The sequence below is a fragment of the Camelus bactrianus genome, chromosome 13, assembly GCF_048773025.1.
Source record: "Camelus bactrianus isolate YW-2024 breed Bactrian camel chromosome 13, ASM4877302v1, whole genome shotgun sequence".
Classification (NCBI taxonomy): domain Eukaryota; kingdom Metazoa; phylum Chordata; class Mammalia; order Artiodactyla; family Camelidae; genus Camelus; species Camelus bactrianus.
The window spans coordinates 34357124-34378587 of NC_133551.1; the positions used below are offsets into that span (position 1 = coordinate 34357124).

Below are 21464 nucleotides of genomic sequence, written 5' to 3' on the forward strand. Positions count from 1 at the left end.
CAAGATTCCGTATTTGGAATTTGCAGTTATCTTTAGATTTAAGTCTCTTTATGTGCTTAAATCTCACGTTAATTCTTATTTGAATATTAAGTAGCCCATCGTTCAGCTGAGACACAGACAGTGAGCCTACAGGGTTAAAAGAATTCAAGTCAAGTCAGAGAACTGCCTGTTAATGTCTGGGGAAAGTTCATAAAAGCAATTTTAAACTCCTCTGTTTTCTTTCAGTTCCTTCCTTCGTGTTTACGGGCAAATTATACCTTACTCTCTAGGTTGCACTTTGCCATCTTCCTCCCGTTTTCCAAAGAAAGCTCCCCAAAGTGACAACGCTTTAAAAAAAAGAAGGGGGGGGGGGGCTGCCGTATGAAGTTCCTCTGAGTTCCTGCTCTCTTCGAGCACGGCTCCTATCACACAATAATGTGTTATTTTGTTGAATTTTGGCATCCCTCGCGCTTGTTTGGTCAGAAGCCAAAAAATTAGAGTGTGTCGGTCCACCAGTTTCTCAGCAAGAGAAGCTCTCTTCTCACCCAGCGAGTGTGCTGTACCCTTGGCCTCTGGCCAAGCAGGGAAATCCATTTTACATAAAGAATGCACAAAGCTCAAGTGCTCAGAGACTTTTTACCTACTAAAATAACTTTATGGACAAATGCCAGTCTGCTAGACACATTCTGCAGGAACACTTGGCATGCAAAGCAAGGTAAAGTGCTCTGTGGAGGTAGCAAGTTTTCCAGCGAGGAGGAAATGGCTGAGCGTGCCCTCGTGGCGCGTCACGTGGCCGGGCTGGGCGGCGCCATTGGCTGCGGCCGAGTAAATACAGCCGCCATGTAAGGAGCCAGCGTCGCCCTCCGCCGGCTTCTTAAAATGGCGGCCGAGCCCGCACCGCGAGGGGCCGGGCCGGGCCGGGCCGGCGAGCCCCGCTCCCCACCTCCCCCCGCTGAAGGTTTTTGTTTTTGTGTTTGTGTTTTTCACGAAACCTTACGGATTTGAGTAGAAACAGATTTCTCGCGACTTGCTTCTCCGGCTCGATTTCACAGTTCGGCATACACTCAGGCTCTGTCAAAAGCTTGACAATGTTCCAGGGAAAATATTAACTGTAAACTTTCCAAGAGGAATTAAAGGAGCAGGCAGAGATGTCAGGACGTCCGCCCGTCCCAAAGCACATCCCGAGGTCGCGCCCGGGTACGTCTGGGAAGGAAGCACGTGCGGCCGAGCTGCGGGGACCCGCAGGATGGTCCCACTACGCGTGTCACACGGTGCAGGGGGTGGGGGACAGAGGGACGCATCCTCTCTGGCAGAAAGGCACGAAGAGGCACGGAGGTCCCTCACTCTCCCGCTCAGGCCTGACCAGTTGAACACTGCACAGTCTGATGTATAAATATTTGCCTCTGGCTAAAGTTCAAGCAGCCCTGTGTGGCTGCCAGACACAACAGAAAACCAACATCCAAGGGAAAGTGTTTACTGCAGTGGTGGCCAAAGGAGCAACTGCCAGCAAAAGATCGCATCCGATTGGCCAGGCCTGCCTGTGGTGTTATCATAAAGCACCTGGCCACTGGCCACTGGCCACTGGGGGGTTCCCACCCTTTCAGTGATGGTTAAGTTCTTTACTGCACACCCTTGCCACAGTCAATCCAAGACCAATAGACATGCTGATGGTTTTACATGTGTTCCTCCAGAGAGAGGGGCCTGAATGAGCCAAACCACCCGTATACCTGCTACCACTACTGCAAAACAAGTGTCTGCCCCTTGGAGCTACCTCAGGAGGGCCTCTGCCCTTTCCGCACTGCCCCGCCTTACCAAACCACGGGCATTTCTCAGGTCCAGTGGCTCCTGCACACATCCCGGTTCTCACCCCTAGCTATCCTATCACTAAATCCCTCAATCATCATCGTTTGATGAATTTAAGCATCTTTGAAATTCCTGCAAGGAAATCACTTAGGAGACAAATTACCTCTGATAGCCGCAATAGGATATTTTAAATAAAGCAGTGCATCCTTCAAATTCTCTCTCCAAAAACCAAAACATACATTATGCTATCTTACCAGTACTATAGTTTTGAAACAGGGAGAAATGAAAGCACCTGCCCATCAAAAGATTAAGATCTCTAACTGGGATAAAGAAACTGAATAAGAAGAGGATCTTGAGAAAAATCTTTCAGAAAAGTTATGAATTCATAGTTTATGCTAAGCAAGTAGCTGGCAGGGCAAAGTCTTTTCATAGCTTTCAGTATTCAGGGCAGTTTGAATACAACCAAGATAAGTCATCATATTTTTAAATCATTGTCATCCACATAATATTTCTATTTCATAAACAAGAATGCTTGACTCAAACTTTTCCTTAATGTTGCTAACAAAACATTTCTATTTAGTTGAACAGAAAGTTATACAGAAAATGGGACAGAAAAAAATCAAAGAATATGAGATAAGAGTTTTTAAGTAAAATTTTTGATATTATGGAACAATAATTTAGGTAAAGAAAGCCACTATGTTATGTTATGGTTTCATCTGTTTCAACTAAAACACACATTTGCTTAATTGAAACATTTACTGTCTGGTGAAAATAAAGAAGAGTTTACATCCATACAGAATTTAGAGTTCTAACTTTGAACATTCTTCTAGGTCCTGAATTTTCATTGATCTTAGGCTTAAAGAAATTTCCAAATTTGAATTTTTTGCAAAACTAAGATAATGTACCAAATAATTCCATTTTCAACTCTTTGTGAAACTTTAACAACTACACAGATCTTGTCTAATCTAATTCTTAACCAAATGTTTCAGTAAGGTTGATCTGTCTTCAACCTCAGAAGCCCAGGACTTATAGTATCAAGTTTGACTTCCAAGAGATCCCAGCGAATCATGGGCAAGCGGATCACAGAGGAATGTTCTGTTCCCAGCTGTGAACAAGACAGAATTAACTCTGAGACGCTTCCTCCTGCTGCCCTGGTGGACAGAAAGGTCAAGATGGTTAGCTCTTATGGTCTCAGTACCAACCGTCAAAACAACATGCAGGTTAAAAATAGATTGTCAGTAGGCAACCAAAATACAAGTGCAGAAAGAATTTAAAATAAAAATAGTTTCAATATATTTAAATTGCAGCTTCAGGTATTCTAAAGACTGTAACATGAAACCAAGGAGAAAAAGGACAGAACAATAATTTTCCCAAGTGCATTAACTTCACCAACTTTGAGTCTTAAAATTTTAGAAAACAACCATTCTGACCCATGGCTGACACTTTTCTTAGGAAATTCCTTGGATTCACAAGTAACTCATTGGGAATTAAAGCGCAAAAGGCAAATTTACCACCTTCATTTGTTTATATTTTGATAACTGCATTTTTCTCAGCTCAATTTCTATGGAAATAATATTGTTTACTGTCAGAGGAATTTCTTTATCCATCAGTGGGGAATAGAGTTGAAATATTATGAGGGGTTTTTTTTTAATGCAATGAAATAATCAAGACATTCCAAGGTGCTATGATACATCCATTCTGTCATAACTATGCAGAAAAACAGGGGTAACTGCTGTTTTGTATGTAACTATGATACTTAAGACTTATCACCAAGCAGCATGTTTAATAAAGTCTGTGGCATCTGTAAGATAAAATGTTAAAACATTATTAAAACTAAACTGGTGATAAAAGTAATTCCATCTTACAGACTTTCACATCGAACAAAAAAGTACCTTCTAAATAAAAATAATGTTACAAATGTAAATATTCCTTCTAAAGCTGCTGAATGCATCACTTTACTAGGAAAGGCTTAGCTATGTTATTTGCAATTCCCTCATTGCACAACAATGTACATTACTGTCTGTAAGCTCTAATTTGGCATGGCGCATCATTAATGACCTGAATGGTGGCTGTTTCACACATACATATTTAATTACAACAGCTGAACAAATTACATATTTATGCTTTATAAAGGGGATTGCCAGTCTAATTCATTTGCTATGCATGCAGGTACAGGACTCCATCTGCAACAGCATCTGCACAACAAGAGCTAACAATTATCCATTGTACACCAAGTAAGCATATCTGGGGAAACCTGTAAGAGAGGCAGTCGTGTTAACCATTTCACTGCCAGGGGCTCTGAATTTTTTCCAGGGGTCAAAAATCTTTCAGAACAAAAATCGTAGCCCTAATATGCCTGACCAGTCATTTAACAGAATTCACCCATCCTTTCATCCATTCTAATTTCCATTGGGTTTAGGATGAAAGCGAGAAATCAAGACTCTAAGTCACACACTCTACAGTAAGGTTGTACTTCATGTGGCTTCTTGGAGCCAGAGGACATTTTCTCATGAGGACTCACGCATGAGTCCTCTACCGCCAATAACAGCTTTTGCCAAGATGTCAGTGGGGCTTACTGTCAGCCCAGACAGAAGTTAAGTCTCCGTCACCACACCCCCCATCACACCACAGCCCCGGGAGCTTACAGAGGATGGGCCTGAAGAACTTTCTTCAAAGGAAGCGCACTGTGAGCCCCTTTTGAGAGTCCCAAGACCTCTGCTGAGCCATTCTTATCATCAATATACTTTCCAGCGAAGCCACAACTAAAAGCTACCATCCCCTCTTTTGATAATAAAGTCCTATTCACCCGCGCTGCAACCTCATTTTAAATGGCTTCAGGACTCTCGTATGTTTAATTTAATATATCCAACGAGTAATATAAATATTCTGGACCATCGCTTCTACTTCAAAACCCAAAGAGGAAGAATTAAGAGTCAGCCAATCAATAGTGAGGTTTCCCATTATCATTTAAGGCTCTTGCTCGGCCATAAAGAGGCTCCATGGTGATGGCCCCTAAAAGCTCCGTACGGCGTCTTGGCCTCTCTAGGCCGCAGAATCAGAGCATGAGTCAGAGGTGTGGGTTTTTTAATGTTCCCTCTTGAGTGATGGCCTTCCAGCCAGGGCTGACTGGGTGGGTGGGGTCAAGGGACGGCAGTCCTGGGCTCGGCGCTGGATGTGAGGGGGATGATCAGGGCCATGTGTCCTCCTCCTGGAGGGGGACCCCCGAGGAGCCCAGGGGGTGCTGATGGATGGATAACGAAACGTGCTTCCAGCAATCCATGCACTTCTTGCCCATGTTAGAGCCAAATTCACATGTGGGGAGAGTCCTGATTCCTTTGACATCAGACACCTGTGGAAGAATCGGCCTTTGGGCAGGAACCAAACCGAGAGTGTGAGAGAGGAAAGCCTCTGACATCTTCTGCAAAGGCTGATGGGCCGTTAGAAGAACCAGGCCTTGGTCTGTGGGGTTGCAAATCCAAATTAACTTCCACCAGAAAAAAAAAAAAAATTGGAATTCCACAGGGAGCTGTTGGAAACACAATCTCACTGCGGTGCAGAGGCAGGGTTACCAATTCTCAGTTGGCCAGAAACCACCCTGAGAAGGTGGGGCCTAGACAAGGTTTGAATTCACAGACCTTTGACTTCCAAAGAGTCAGGAAGTTTAAGGACTGGCGTCCTGGGTGTCAGGATGGCCGCACAGCCAGCCAACAGCTGTGCTCCAGGTCCCACTGGCACTCAGCACTCCATCCGATGCCTCAGCCAGGAGCGCCCCTGGGAACCACATGGAGGCGGCATGCTGCCTTATAACTTACAAAGGCTTTGGTGGACACTGTAAGGCCGCTATGTCCACTTTACAGATGAGAAAACTGAGGCCCAGAGAAATTAAGTGATTTGCTAACACACAGTGGATAAGGGGCCAAACTGGGACCAAAGCCTGAGACTGCCCAACTCCAATTCTTGTGTTCCTCCCTTAGGGCCAACCTCAGCTTCACTGCCTTCCCTGCTGCCTGGCTTGGCTGATACGAGGTGTCAGCCCTCTAGTCAGGGTCCCCAGTCTAGACGTATCTTTATCAGCACAAACGCTGGCTTCAAAAGCAAATGGAGCAGAAATACTGCTGCCCTTCCCACACGCTGCCCACCCCAGCCTGGAGGTCACATGCAGCTGGGGTGCACGTGCTGTCCAGTCTCAAACACAAACTCCCAAGTCCCTCTGCCTCGGGCCTTCTTCTGTGCACAGGGCAGAGTGGGGCAGGCTGGAAGTGCAGGAGAATTAATGTACCCAGGAGCACCCCTCAACCAATGAAGGACCAGAGTTGGCCCTCAGTGAAGTATGAGGCATGTCTCTCAGCGCAGGACCCCGGGACTGGGGCCCGACTGCTCACAGCGATCATCTGCTCATTAAGGCCCCTCTGATTGGACTTACTCTCGCCCCGTACTCCTGGGATCACCTCCCAATAAACTACTTGCACCCAAACCTTTGTCTCTGTGTCTGCTTGTGAGGAAACCCAAACTACAGAAACCAGCATCAGCGCTACAGGCAATGGAAGCGTGGCCTCGGAGTCCCCTGGTAACCATCACCTCACGCTGGTATCCTGCCTTGATTAATTTGTTACTAGAATGTTATGTACAGTGTGTAGCATCCTGCAAACAGTGGGTGATTCCAGTAAAGCTGCAGCCCTGACAGAGGATGGTCACAGAGGCAAATGTTGGAGATGCTTGGTTTTGAATCCTGATTCTGCCCTTCTGGTTGAGCATTTGTCAGCAAGTTATTTAACCCTCAGTGATGACCAGCTCCTCGTATAAGAAATGAGGATAATGGCTCCGATGTCATGGTGGGACAGTAAGGGAAAAGTAGGGCATTTGTAAAAAGCACCTAGCACATAGCCTAGGTACATAAAAGTTCTTCATTATCATCAGCACGGAATTCACTGTGAGGCCAAAAGGATGCCAATATGATGCGGACAAGTGCTAGAGAGGAAGACATTCTTTAATGGTAAGTTACAGCCACAAACTTTCCCTCCTACTGTTTTGTCTATCCCCTAGCCACCTTTAATTAACCCAGAGTAATTCGAACACTCTAGCAAACTAACTCCTTAGCTGGTGTGGGCAATATCACCCTAAAAGTTATGGGTGATACTCAGGACCAGCTGTCTGTAAGTCAATGCCACGGGCACCTCGGCCGACCTTGGCAACTTTCAAAGTACAAAGCCATCCTCTACTGCACATCTACCTTGATCTCTGGCGATCTAGGGGAAGTGGGCAGAGGGAATAGCTAGGAACCCACGTAAGATAAATGAGCTCTTGTAAGGTGCCATATACCAATTCATGCGCTCAAAGGAAGAGATGAATGGTGCCTTGAAGGAGCTGATTTACAGTCTGAGGCGAAAGTCTCCTATAGATCTTCATTAAGAATGCTAACTTCCCAAGGTTGATTTGCAAGAGTGGCTACTGTGTGGGACAAAAGACAAAAAATAAAGTTTGCAAATGTCAAGGTCTTACAGAACCAATAACAGAATGGTTTATTAAAGCTCCTCTTTGTTCAGGATGGCTCAGATTTGAGGAAGGGGATTATGGGCAGGGTAGTCTGACTAGCTTAAAAATCAAGAGAGATCTGTACATAATGCATGGCTTTCCGAAACACACACACAGAGGACAGAAAACATTCTTCCTATAAACACCATACTACATATACTGTAACCTTCTTCAGTGATTCAGAGCGTACCTGAGGGTCATGGCACAGGGTAATTTTCTCCGTGACTCAATAGTCTTGTCTTCAGAATCAGTGACAACGATAGTAAGTTTTAAGAATTAAATGGGATAATGCACATAACGTCACTAGGTAAATGGTGCTACACAATTACTGCTTTTTAAAATCAGGGTTGTTATTATTGCCATCATGAATTCACTAAATACTGTGTAAGATATACACAGAAGGTATAGGAGACTGGAATAACTTGACCCAATAACATGCATTTGAAGTTATTTTCAAACTAACTCCTCATAAGCTTCTTTTGAACTTTTTTTTATAAATACAAAGAACTAACTGTACGTAGGGAAGAAAAACAGTTACTTCTACTTTTCCAGTTTCGGTATTCCCAATAATTATCAGAGTTCCCTACAGAGGATTTAAAAGGTTTGTTTGACCACTGAAACATAATAATACAAATATCTCTTGAATAAATGGACTTTTAAAAGTTATTTCATTGCAGTGTGATCCTATATTTAAAAATGCATAGAAGGAAAGAATAGGGGAAAAAACTTGAAAAAAAAGCAGAATTAATTTTATTATTCATCTGTGTAATGTCTTCTAGATTTTCTATACTGCAGATAGTATCTATTTACAGTTAGAAATAAGTTGCTTTTAATAACAACACATTTTATATGAAAATAGCTTTTAAAAAATGGAAGTCAGCGATTAGAAGGGAGAAAAATCCACAATTTTCTCTCTCTCCTATTAAATATCTATTGAGGTGAGAGGAGGAACTTGGTAGAATGACGTTTATAAGTAGACTTAAAGGCCTCTACCTTCACTAATTCATGCCTGCCCCTCCTCGTCCTGCAAAGTTTATGACCCGACTTAAAACAGTAATACTTACAAGAAAAAAGCGATAGCAAAATTTAACAAGGGAAAGACATTTGCACCTTGGAAAGGGTACCATGACTTTGTGCTGGCCCTACCCCAGCCTCCACGTAGCTTTCCGCTCTGGGGACACGGCCGTCAGCCACGGCCTCAGAAAGGTGCATAAGGCGTTCACAGGCCCCAGGCGGAACCAGGCACCATGCCTGGAACTCACCCTGTTCTTCGCATCCTTTCCACTTTTCCTTACGTGTGCAACTCCTTCGATCTCCTCCCCCAAACAAGCTGTTGCCTCGTAATTTCCTCTCATCCTCTGAAACTCAGCTTAGAGTTTCCCTCAGAAAGATAGCCCTGAACACTCTGCATTTCAGTCTATCACCGATCAACTTTCATTCTATTTGCTTTTCTGTCTCTTCATTAGACCGGGCACTCCCTGATGACAGGAACACTCCTGATGCGTGCATGGCACGTAGTAGGTGTCATAAATTGTTGAATGAATAGGTGAGGAGATGACTGACTATACAACTGTAATCCAAGAAGGAAGCAGACACGTGACAGAAGGTAATCGCAAGAAGATGCACTTACCCATGAAATAACTGACTTACAAAGACTGTCCTGTGACAGTAAACACACGTGAGCTGCTACCAGAACTTTCTTTCTATCACATAGGTTGGTTTTTAACACTGTCTTTTTGGGGAGGGGGAAGGAGGGGGAGGAAATAAGGTTATCACATGGATTTAGAAAAACCATGACTAAGTATAGCAGGTACCCACTTCTCACAGTTACAATGGTGGGGAAGTGAACGCAGTAAGAGTTTTCCCCATCTGCAGTTATATGGCATTTCTCAGAATCTTGAAATAATAATAAACATCAACGCAGAAAGGCTTAGTTTAAAAGTCAACAACGAATGATGTTTTGGGGACTGCTGTGTTAACACCCAATGAATGCCAAGTCTTGAGATCTATTTTTTGAAACCCTTGCCACCGCTACTGGGGAGGAGGCCACACTTTCAAGAATGTCAATCCTTAAACCTGTTCCAGCCACAGAGGGTGCGTCTCACCACATGCCCCGGTGCCCCGCGAAAAAGCAAGTCATCCCCGTCAGTGTCTTCTCCAAAGTTCATCCCCAAATCCTAACTTTTACAATTCACAGCATGACTTCAGCCCCATTGCTTGTGGCTGAAGTGAGCCTTCCAAGGACGAGAGGTGTCTTTCCTCCTCACACCCCAGGCACCTCCCGCAGTGCCTGGCACATCACAGGTACTCGGAGGTATCGACGCAAACCTATCTGCCTTTCCACTTTGTCGTGGGGGATCAAAGGCAGAAATACGCTCCTCCCCTTCTTCTCAGTTTTCAGTGTGAATGGCAGATGCCTGGCTGCTCACTAGCTTTGGACCCCACGGTAGCGGCTTCATTCACTCACTTCCTTTTTTCCTCCCCCCATCCCACCGCCAGCCAGATGAAACCACGAGTACAAATTCTTCTACAGCCCTGGGTACCACACCTCTGTCCTTGCACTGGAGTCACAACCGAGGGTGGAATCCCCCCACCCATTCTTTCAAAAGTCCATCTCATCTTTCAACGTGGAAAATGAAAGAACCCGTCTGCTTCGTGAAGTCTGTAGGCATGTGCGTTGCTTTCAGGGCAGGTAACGCTGCCTGGTGAAGCCCCCCTACAGCTTTGCAAACGACCCTGGCCTGCTGAGGGTGCGTGTGTGTCAGAACTGAAGAAGGCTGGGAAGAGGCCCAAGCAGGACGTCTGCAAGGACGGTGAGCCGCGGGCCTCTCCACCTGCATGACCCCCCCAACTCCTAGGTTGTCTTTTCCTTTAAGACACCTCACATCTGAGAGGGGAAAATATGAGAGACAACATGAAGGCTGAGAGACAATATAACCAATAGTGTTTCCAGTGGAGAAGACGGCCGCATCCCAAAGCCACCCTCTCTCCATCGACTTCTCTCATCAGCTCTGCCCTAACTTAGCCTCAATCTCTGTTCACTTTTCCCTAACACAGAACAGTATCTACTGAGAGCAAGCTGAGTGCCGGTCACTGTGCGTCCATCAGCTCTCCTAGTCCTAAGCCCCTTAGATAGCACCCTGATCCCTGCTGGACAGAAGGGAAAACAAGGCTGAGAGAAGTCAAGTCGCTTGTCCAAGGTCACAAGGCTGGAAAGTGGCGGGCGGGGCTATCCAGCTGTCACCCGATGTCCCTCCCCCCCCCCCTCGGCTTGCCCTTGCATCACAGGGAACGCTTGGGAACCTCTCCACAGTCCTGGCCAGGCAGAGAAAGAAAGGAAACAAAGGCGAGTCAGGAAGAGTCAGGAGCTGGCTGAGGGCCACGAAGCAATCCCTTACTCTTCCCCTGAGGGTAGATCTCAGGGCCCTAGAGAGGGAAAATGATGGCTTCTCCACGGCACACCTCAACCTCAAGTACTAAAAACATGCGCAATGATGTGATACCCCTTTTCCTACGTACAGTGCGCGTCACCCGAGGACCCCTCACAGAAACCGCCTCTCTGTCACCTTCACCGTGGACTTACAGGATGGCTACGGCATTTGAGAGATGCTCGTTTTGGGACAGATTCAAAGTGGATTCTCAGGCACGGAGACGTGAAATGACTGGTCCACCATCACACAGGGGGTGGACCAGGGCAGGGAGTGAACCAAGGCCCTGGACCCCGTTGGTCTCCTCTCATTTTACTTCTGACCCAGTACAGCTCTCTTGGATCTGTCTCTCCCAGCAGATTTCCATGTTCCTCAGCAAGAGCTGCCAATTTTTCTTTCCTAGACGAGCAACGAACCTTCCAAGGGTATCAAAACAAACAGTGGAAAGAGCGCTGGCCTTTGAGCCAGAATAAAATCTAGGGGGCTCGCGTCCCACTCATTTACTGGTTGTGAAACCCGGGCAGCACTTCCAAGCACTTGGGTTTCAGGTTCCTCACGGGGGACGTGGAGGTAAAAGTCCCTGCCCTCTCCACCTCATGGAGTTGTCAGAAAAATCACACGAGAGAATGGATGTGAAGTTCCTCCTAAAACTGAAACTAGACAAATAGAAAGGATTATTATTTTTGGATTCAATAGACTTTCTCAATTGAACGAAGCCCTGTGTAGCTGGATGGTCAAGTTATGTTATAAATAACCAAGAAAAATGTTCTGGTTCCTGAAACAATTTTACCAGCCTGCTCGCTCCCATGAAAGGACACTGGTTGTAAAATGAATTAAATCAGCACTCTTTGCTATCTTCAGGACATAAATTGTTACTAGCTGAGGACAGGCAGGGGAATGGCTATTTCCAAAGGCATACATGCCTCTGACTATAAAAAGCTGACCTCCCCTGGTCTAGAACAGGCATGGGGCAAGACGGAAAAACGAAGGGGGTCCCTGCTGGTTTTTCAGCAAGAGCCATCCAACACGGGCTGCCCCATCTCCAACAGCGGCTGAAAGAGCTCGTACGCTGAACTCAGCCCCGTGCTACGTATTTCAGAGACGCTAATGGAACCAAAAGATCGGCTCGCTATGCATCAGCAGGCTGGCTCTATCCTGAAACCAATTATAAATAAACTTCTAAATACAGCCCGCTTTAAATATGCATTAAAGAAAACACATCCAACCTTCATGCCAAACGTCACCAGCACAGATCTGACTCACGTAAGACCCGCTGTCCTCAGGGACCCAGGCCTGGGCCTCTGTGGCCACTCGCCTCCCGAATCACGGCTAGCACGGTGTTAGTTCTGATCACTTCGGAAGGTTCCCTTTCTCTTTGGGAAGCAGAAATTCACTGCCAAACACACTGCTTCCATTCACAAGATTATTTATGGCACTGATAATTGAATTCCGGTCACATGACTAAGGAAGACTGGGTTCAGAGGGAAAAGAACCTAACCATAATTTCTAGAGAGATCCATAAATTACGGCTTTTCTCCCCTGCAGGTTGAAGTCCTTGGAGCTCCATGGATGCTTCCCTAGCATTTATTCTAAGTTTGGAACCATCACAGAAACCCCTCTCTGTGCACTCAGTGACAAAGCTGCTAAGGTAAATCCTTTGAAATGACCCACTGCGCCCAGCCCTGGAAACCCCTCAGGGGTGAGCACGAGGTCCCCCACATCGTGAGGATCAAATGCCGCTGCTCCACGAGGGCACCCAGGTCCTGAGGGCTTAGAGTCAGGGGTCGAACCTTCCCAGTGCTATCCTTCCCCAACAAAAGCGCACGGTCACACCCACCCCCCATGGTGTTCTTGGCCAGGTGCGTTTTCTTATTCTGACTCCGAGTAGATCAGCAGAGCACTTCCCTCATTTCTTTAAGGAAGATCTACCAAAAAATCTTTCCTAAATAAGGAACTCCCCCTCCTCCCAAATCCTATAGTCAGTGTTTTAACAGTGATGGGGCTTTAATGATTCAGTGTAGTCAGCCTTACAGATAACATTTATCTCTTATTATCCAGACAAGAAATACCAGACAAGAAATACCACCATACTTACTTTAAACATATTTCCAAATTATGCTTAAAATAAAAATACAATGAATGATGTCAGTCTAGGCCGAACATCAAGCATGTTTTTTTCTTCTAAGAAATGCCCTCTAGAATATATCACATTTCCACTGCTTGGCTCCTTATTTCCTAGTAACTGGGCTAAACAGCATCATCCTATTGTACTACTTTCAGCCTGGAATAAATTTAGCATTTTGGAATTTTTTTCCACAGTCCCTTCTATTTAACAGTTTCAGAGAACATAATAAACAGTGTCTGATGAAAGATTGAGAATAAAAGGAACTGAGAGAGTAAATAAACCCTCCAAGGTTACAGAGGCAATCTGGTATCCATTCAAAGGTCTTATACTGAGTATGCAAACTAGCAGCCTTGTGTACATGCATGCAGACACACGCACGCACATGCACACACGCACGTACGTACGTCACAGAGCAAAGGCAAACACTGTGATAGCAACCTAGGCATAATTTTCTATAAACTTTCTGTTTTTTCTACTTAGAAAAGAATGCTTCTTCTCTCTCTCTCATGAAACTGAGAGTCCAGTGGCTATTTTAAAAACAACAACAACAACAAAGTCTGCTTCTTTAGAGGCTTATCTAGACTGAACACCTTTGTGGTGTACCATCGCTGATGCTGGCACGGCCTGGTGATAAGTGTCCAGCCGTTAAAGAGGCAGCAGTGACAACAACTTCTGTTCTGCTCAGACCATCGTCTAAAGCACCAGAGTAAAGAAATACTTCCTACTACACTCAATGAAGAACACCATTTTGCTGGAAATGTCAAAATGTTATTGACAGTTATCCTGGTCATTTAGTTGGCAACATGGTTTGGGGGTGGGGGGGGCATATTCCGAGGCAAGAGTTCCATTAGGTTACAGTGCTAAACGTCCAGAAATCCTGTGCTGGCTAGAGTACAGGGAAAATGCCAAATGCTGCGACCAGGACCATTCTCTGGCCAGCTGGGCTTCTGGAACTCTCCTAATCATGTAGGTCTTGGCCATAAGTTGCCCAGGAGCCCTGCAGCTTCTTGGAGGTCACCCCCAGTTTTACTCTGTACCCATATTTACCAGCATTCCTCCTCCCCCATCTAGGTGAAAAGAAATTTGGGGACACTGCCATGGATCAGAGCATCTGTGAACCTGTCCAATGCCACCTGCATTTTGGATTCTTCAGGGAGACAAGTGTGAACTTACTCATTCACTTAACCTCTCCGGGGTCATGATCGCCTCTGGGAACCTGATGAAAGCTACAGCTGATAGTGGCCAGAAGCTGTAGTCAGTCAGCTGTCTGTGCATGAGGACAGATATGGGGGCAGCCCTATGGGGCCGGACGAGGAGGCCAACAGAGTGCCCACTGGTACCCAATAAAATTCTGATCACCTGACCCATGCTGTCACCAACATCTTCCAAGAAAAACAGCAAATCCCCAAAGAGTACGTGGCAGAGGTAGTGGGAAAATCTTCCTTTAAATGCCACCAAAAAAAATTAGAATGTAATTGCAAACGGCATAAATAACATTACTTTCATTCTGACCCCAAAGAGGGGGGCTAATCTTTCCTGTTCGAATATAATCAGAAGAAAACTGGTTTAGCCAACCAATGTGACGCAGTGGACATTAACTGAGCAGCTACTATGTGCAAGAAGCCAGGACTCGCAGAGGATACCAAAGAACCCTAAAACTATTTCTATCCTTTGGGAATTCAGAGCCAAATTGGGGAGAGAAAAGACCAAGAGGTATTGACATCACAGGCCATGTTTTAAACCTTTGGTTTCTCCAGTAAGTAATATACATCTGGCAAAGCAGGCATTTAATAAATGTCTGTTGACCACTGAACACTATTAAGTATGCAAATACCTAAAATGCATGGCAGAAAAATAAGAATACGGAGCCCAAACACCAGGCAGGTAAGGTAACTGCATTGGAAAGCGTGGACCCCTTTCCAGAATAACCACGATCCATCAGGGAGTCTGTGAAGTCTTCAAGGAACAACTGGCATTTAAAGTGCAAACTGAGGATGGACAGAGATGCGAGAGCAAAAAGAAGTGCACTCCTGGAGGGACAGACTGACAGCACAGTGTGGAAAATGTCCTAGAAACACACAGCAAGTAGTCAGGTTTGACTGGAACACAGAACAGTTTTGGGGAGGGGAGGCGGTGCTGGGGAGATAAATATTTAGAATCCTGGATTCTGTGCTTGTTACACAGCTGGAAAAAACAGGCTTCAGACTATCTATGTTGCTTTTTAAGCTTGGGGGAAAAACTTGGGAGTATTTATCTAAAAGCTTTCAAGAGCCACTAAAATTACCTTTTTCCTTTCTCCCTTTAAGGAGGAATCGACTCAATTTTGTAAATAAAAGATCCTCTTAAACAGAGTCAGGGCGAAGTGTAACAAGTTGCTATTTTGTTCATTTGTGCTTCCCTGAAGCCGAGGCCTGATATGCAGAGCAGACCTGATACGAAGAGCAAAAGCATCCCAGCTCTGCTGTTTCATGTAGCTGCATCTTGTCCCAGCAGAAATTAGGATAAGAAAGACTTTGTTTTCTAAACAAACACGGGGCCTTCCATAAGCAAAGGAAGCTAGTCTTGCTGCAGAAAAAGAAAATGCTGATAAGTGGGTTAAAAGAAAAAAATTTAACAGCCATTGATAATTGAGCTTTCAAAAAACTGTGATCAAAGCTTAGAGAAAATACCAAAACTGCTATAGCCAGGGCTTAATTTTTCAACCCCTAGAAAAGAGGTGTGTAACATCCATCCCAGAGGACATGAAACAGTCCAGGGGTGCCACAAATACAATGTCATTTTAAAGAAATATAATAAGAGAAGTTTTCACTGACCATCTTCAAGAATCATGGCCATGGAAAATATTAATGTCCATAATCCCCACATATCTCCAGTTTGGGAAACCAAAACGATTCCTTAAAGGGTTCTCAAAAAAGGAAAAAAAAAATTTTTTTTAAGGCTCGCCCACTGCGTATTTGGTTTTGAGTTTATGTTCTAAATAATGCTCTTTTATTTTTATTTAATCTTCAAGATAAAAAAATAAAAGTGCAATTTAATTCAGTATTTTTGGTGTCAAAAAACTATCGTCTTCCCAGCTATATCTCTCAATATATACCCGTAAGAAACACGCACACACGGGAGATCAGCATCTACGTAAGCAGAAGCAGTGGTACCTGAAATTAGCTGCTGTAGAAAAATAATGTAAATGTAAGTCAATTCTCACACTTCCACAAAAGTAACAGTGGCTAAAAGTCTTGCAGTTGGTATCTGCACTATTGGTTGAGACCTGACATATATCAGAATGAGTTAATTCCACACGCGTGTATAATCATACGTGCCTTAATATTTCACATAAATGTGTTTGTCAAACTTGGCTTATACATAGGGAAACAAAGAAATCCTTTAGTAAAAAGCCCTGACAGTGTTCCCCACCACCCCCAATCCCAGGTCTCCCAACAGCCTTCCCGTAGTCCTTTGATCCATCATGTAAATGCAAGGTATCCATTGACATGAAATCTTCATAATCTTATTTTTACATCAAAATCTGCATATGTGGAGCGCATCCAACGATGGAATTTAAATAACCTCTAGGATCTGAGCTGGGGGGTTTTCCAGGCACGCCCAGAAATCTACTGGAGACAAGGATAAGCTGTGACATGCTTTTGAAAGATTGGAGGTGGAGGAAATGAAATTAAAGGAAAACTAAACGGATCATAACACCTAAAACCTGCAAATGTTTTCATGGGAAATAACACCATTTCTACTCTCAGAAATAACAGGATGAACAGTTGCAGATTTGTCCCTTCTCCTAAGATCCTTTTTCAAACTACTTCAAATGAATACATGAAGGATTGATTTTTAAACCCATGTAAATTCTCAGAGACAATGCAGACCGACTTAATTATAATCAATAAAATCTACAGACGTTGATGCAGCCCGGCAGAAACGTTGCTACCAAAAAGCATGGCATAAAAATCACTCCATGGCTCCCTCTGTACAGTGATGTGACCTTAATAAATATTTCATTTCTTTCAGTGAATAACCAAGCATCAAGATGGCAAATTTTAATAGCTAGGAAATAATATCATAATGACTCTACAAAGAAAATGCCTCCTTTAGATCAAAGTAAACTTCTAGTCTCCATCCAAAACACACTCCAAACCAGTACCTAGCACAAAAGGAGGATACCCTTCTCTCTCCTTCTTGTATACAGATTGATGTGTTGTTTAAAGAGCTTTTACAAGGAACTTTTCTCATTATGGCAATGTTAGAAAAGTCACAGGAGAAAAGAGATGTGAGTTTGTCAAGGGCAAGAACATTTTCTTTCCATCTCCACGCAAAGTAAGTACTCAACAAATACACCTGGACTGACTGACTTTCAGGGATGGTCGGCAGTCAGGCTGAGTGACAGCCTGCACGGTGGCTCCCAGGCTTCCTTCCTGAGCTGTAATTAGTACAAGGGCTCATATCCTATAAGTAGTTTGGACTGCTCCTTTGCTAAGTACATTAACCCACATTTAACTCTATCTGCTATTTGGTGGAACTTTGGATGTAGGGGGAAGAGAATGAATATAGAATACAGACAGAGCTGGGCTCAAAGCTCACCTCAAAATGTCCTGACTATATACCCCAAGAAAGTCACCTGGAGTACCCAGAGCCTTGGTGTCCCCACCAAAGAAACAGAGGTCACAATACCCAATTTATGATTGCTATGAGGACTGAAGGTATGAAGTGTAATGTTCTGGCATAGAATCTCTCACATTATAGGTACATACTAAACACAAATACACTGCATTTCCCATACAAATAAGTCACCTATTCTTTACCTTGTCTCTAAAATAGTACCTCATTACAACTCTAAAGCAGATTTTGCTACAGCATCTGGACAATATTTTTATTTTTAATCTTAAATAGATTATTTAGAGTAGTGGATTGGTTCTCCTATCTATTTACCCCCTTAAATAATTCGAAGAGATTGTCTCAGCATAGTTTTCCTAATAAAACACAGTTTTGCCTTTTATCTTAGAGCTTACGGGTACTGAAATATTTAATTATCCCAGTATTATCAGAGATTTCACTGACTCGCTGGGCCTGACAAAGTGATTATACACTGGAATTGCATGAATGCTGTAAAGGTCCTCAGTAGGTGGCCAATTCATAGTCCCTAAACTCTACAATACCCGCCTACAATGAGAGCAACCCTCCAGACAGTCTGGACTTGTTTTGTTTGGGTTTTTTTTTCCTTTCCTTTCCTTTTCTTTTTTAATTAACATGAGAAACATGAAAACCCGAACTTTATAACCCTGAGAAGAAATGATCAGGATCAAACTGGCAGAGATGTTTCCTCTCAATTTATGTACACACGGTGGCTTCCTGAATTTGTCAAGGACATTAAAGAACAGCTAATTCAGCAGTAAAGCTGCAAAAAGTGTAAGCAAAAATATTACAAACGAGTCGACTGGCTGGAGTCAAACAGATACGGTTTCCCTTAGTGTGAACTTGCTTACCTGTGAGTAAGAGTTCTTCAAACTTCCATATTTCTTGAGTTTAACGAACTCAGTGTACACCAGGTTTGGCAGCACCTCAACTGTATCCACACTAGTGCAAGACACGCCTTTAGTCAGTCTAGAATGTCTGCTCTTATAAAGCATTCTGGAAGAGCTTCCCAGTGTTTACATCAAATATACAGATAAATAAAAAGCCAGAAAAGATTTCTTTCCAAGGTTATCAAAATCAGATTGGAATGATTTATAAAGCATGTGTTTATTTTAGAATAAAAACAATTAAAGGAAAATGCAGTTTACCCATAAATTTAAAAATATATATACAGGGAAATTTACATATTTTACTGTAATGTGGTGCTACAGAAATAACACTAAATGGCATGTTCTTTTCTAACTTCTCTACTAGAACTCTAAATCAACTTTTCCAAAAATGAAATACACTCTTGTAATGTTCCCTCAGCAGTTTGCTCACTGTGGGCGATGACCCATCTCATACAACGCAAAACCATTCAATTACAAAAGAAAGCACGGTCCCTCCCCTAAATGATGCCTTTCCTTTACACTGAGCTCACATCTGGAGATGTCTGATACACGATGCAGGTTGCCGGGTCTCCAGGCCCTGCAGCAGGGTTTCTTGTTGAGCTGGTTGCTGCAGCCGCCCTGGTCCCCGGCAGCCACCACAGCCCCCTGCCACCTCCTCGTCACTGCCCACTGCAGGGCCTGGCGAGCTGCACACTCATTTCCCTGCGTCTCCCTGTAGCGAGCCATCCAGTTCCACCCAGTGAATCAGGAGGCGCCACCTGTGTGGTTTCTGGGGTAGTTTTTCCTGCCCTGATAACATGAGGCTGGCAGGACCCCTCACCCACCATCACCATCACCCTCCCTCAAATATGCACATCGCAACCATCACACGACCAGAGTTACCAAAAATAAGTCAGCAAATAAAGCCTGTCAGGGCAGAAAACTGGAGAGCGCCTGGATTCTTGTTGGCATCAGTGTGCAAGTAAACCTACAATGGCCACTGCCTCTCAATCTATCATTACGTAAGAAAAATAAATCTGTTGAAACCACAGTTTTTTGTTTCTTGCAGCCAACGGCACTCTCAAGACACAGCTGCCATTATTTAAAACGGTCTTTTGAGTCATATAAAAATCTGGATTTCCGGATTCTTAAAAAAATCATCATCATCATAACTGGGACACTGGGCCCAGGTTTTCACTCAGCACCAATCAGCTCGAGCTAAGGGGCCTTTCCACGGGCCTCACCGGCCTTCAGTGGGACTTGGGCCCTCTGTCCACAGCCCGCTTCACTCCTGCTGCTGCAGGAATTCCAACGTAAGACCCTAGCATACAGCACACAAAAATATATACTATGCACTGTAAAACCAAAGTTCCACTATAACCAACAAAATATTCCTTTTTTGCCACCTAGAATCCAGATATCTGGCATACATAGATAGTCATGGTCTGTCTCACTTAGGAGAGTGTATTTTCATTTTCTTACTACTAACTTTTTCAGCAGGCACACTAATTTTGGTTTTCCTTTCACAGCACACCTACACAGAGGGGAGAAAAACACCATGTCCCTGGAGAGCAACATACTACTAGTTAGGGCTAAAGACAATATGATGGTGATAACAATGATAATAATGCTATTTACGGGGACTTTACGAGTCTAGGAATGGGCTAAGTGCTCTACAAAGACTATGCCACTTAATCCTTAAAAAAAAAAAAAACACCAATATACTAGGTAGGTACTATCACATTTATTTTAAAAATAAATAAAGTGAGTCTCAGAGAAAATAACTGCTCTAAAATCATACAGCTAACAGTGGACAGATGATCTGAATTGAAGTCTTTCTGACTTCAAGACATATACTATGAACCACAAGTTACACTGCTTCACAAAGAACAGACCAAAAATAGCTGACTTTTTTGAGAAACATTCAATAAACCTCTCAGATCCTACATCTCATTCCTATGTAACTACATTCCAACATGAATATCATACCAAATACTTGATTTTTAATATCCATTAGTATCAGTCTCGATTCCGGGACAGGATTCTTTTTCAAAAGGCACTTCCTTCTTAAGTGTAACTGACCTGGTACCGTAAATTCTCAAGATTCAAAAGTGACTTGTTTCCAAAGCTCTACACATTAGCAGCTGGTATTATTCAATCTGAGATTTAAATTTATAATGTGCTCCTGGTAATGTGCTCCCAATACATTTTTCACTTCTCTATCTCTTGAATGACACAAGATAAAAGATCTTTAAGGTATAAATATTTTATATAAACCTTCACTCCGTTTTTCCTCGGCCATTTTCCATTTGCAAACACTAGACATCATGAAAAAAAAAAAAAAGGAAAGAAAGGTTGAAAGAGTTTTATGGATTGTGTTGGGGGGGGAGCTGAGAACTGCTTATCCATTCTGCTGTGGCAGCAGACACCACAGCCACCGGCCTAAAGGCCCTTGCTGGCTAATCAGAATGTTCCACCCTAAATGGGGTCGGATTCAGAGTACTGTCTTTCCGTGGGCCAGACAGCAGGCTGGAAGAGAACGCGGTCCTGCAGCATCCGTCCAGGTGAACTGAATTTGTGCGGGGCCCTGATGGTGCCCATGAAATGTGGTACTGGGGCACGTCGCCCAGCCGAAAGGGCCGGGGCATGGCCGTCCCTCCCAGGCAGGACAGAGGGCCTGCCAGGAAGCAGAAGACCCTGACTCGGCCTGTGGCTTTCAGCAACTCATTATTATGTCCAAGTCTTTCTTTTCACTCAGACTGAAATGAAGAGGTTGAACTAAAATGAAAAGGATTTCAAGCTGTCTACACAGGTCCCCCCAGGGTCTCGCTACTCAAATTGTGGTCAGTGTGTGTTTAACACCTTGGGGGTTTTATTAAAAATGCAGAGCCTCAGGCCCTGCCCCAGACTTACAGAATCACCATTTGCATGTAACAAGTTTTCCAGGTGATTCTTTGCCCTAGGGGTTGATTCCAATGGGAGCTGCTTCCAGAAGACAGAACAGGACCAAAGCCAACAGAGATCCAGTACCGGCCCCCCACTTTTTCAACTTAAAATGTATACATATATTTACTTTCCACATGAATGTGGTTC

The 21464-nt window shown here is 43.9% G+C and overlaps 1 protein-coding gene across 5 annotated transcripts in view; it reads right to left on the minus strand.

Moving 5' to 3' along the window:
- The window catches only part of NFIA (nuclear factor I A), a 349943-nt gene that overhangs the window by 252888 nt on the left and 75591 nt on the right, over positions 1–21464 (minus strand). The window lies entirely within an intron of this gene.